This window comes from Vigna radiata, unplaced genomic scaffold (assembly GCF_000741045.1).
Source record: "Vigna radiata var. radiata cultivar VC1973A unplaced genomic scaffold, Vradiata_ver6 scaffold_23, whole genome shotgun sequence".
Lineage (NCBI taxonomy): Eukaryota > Viridiplantae > Streptophyta > Magnoliopsida > Fabales > Fabaceae > Vigna > Vigna radiata.
In genome coordinates, this window is record NW_014541837.1 from 745,083 (window position 1) to 746,018 (window position 936).

Consider the following 936-nt stretch of genomic DNA (forward strand, 5'->3'; position numbering starts at 1 on the left):
GTGTATGCATGTGTGCTAGGTACCAAGCCAATCCCAAAGAATCTCATTTGACTGCTGTCAAGAGAATCTTAAAATACCTTAAAGGAACCACTTCTTTTGGACTTTGGTATCCTTTTGATGCTTCACCTAGTTTAATAGGATATTCTGATGCAGATTATGGTGGCTGTAAAATTGATAGGAAAGTACTAGTGGAACTTGTCATTTTCTGGGTTGTTCTTTAGTGTCTTGGCACTCAAAGAAACAAAGGTGTGTAGCCTTGTCTACCACTGAAGCTGAATATATTGTTGTTGGCAATTATTGTGCTCAAATTTTGTGGATGAAACAACAATTAGAAGATTTTGATATCTTCCTTGATCATATTCCACTGAAATGTGATAACACTAGTGTTATAAATCTAACTAAGAACCCAATAATGCACTCAAGAACTAAGCATGTTGAGATTAAACATCATTTCTTGAGAGACCATATTCAAAAAGGAGATTGCCAAATTGAATATATTGATACCTTACATCAATTAGCTGATATTTTCACAAAGGCACTACCTAAGGATAGATTCTATGAGCTTAAAAGAGAGTTAGGAGTGTTAGATATATCTTAGAATCAAAATTTGTGGAATTTTCTCAATTTTCGTAAACTTAGCGCTTTTAATCGATTATCACAGGGCATTAATCTATTATTTTTGGCTTTTGAAAACCCTTAATCGCAAATAATCAATTATTCCATTGTAAGAATCGATTATTCTCCTTCAAACCCAAAACTGGAAAATTATGAACAGATAATCGATTATCTTCAATAATAATCGATTATTCTGCAATTTCTGGAAAGGGACCCATGAACTGATAATCGATTATCACTAGCTATAATCGATTATCACGCGCAGAGTTTCAAAACTAGAGCTATTGGAGAGCTCTATAATGGCTATAAACAACTATAAAC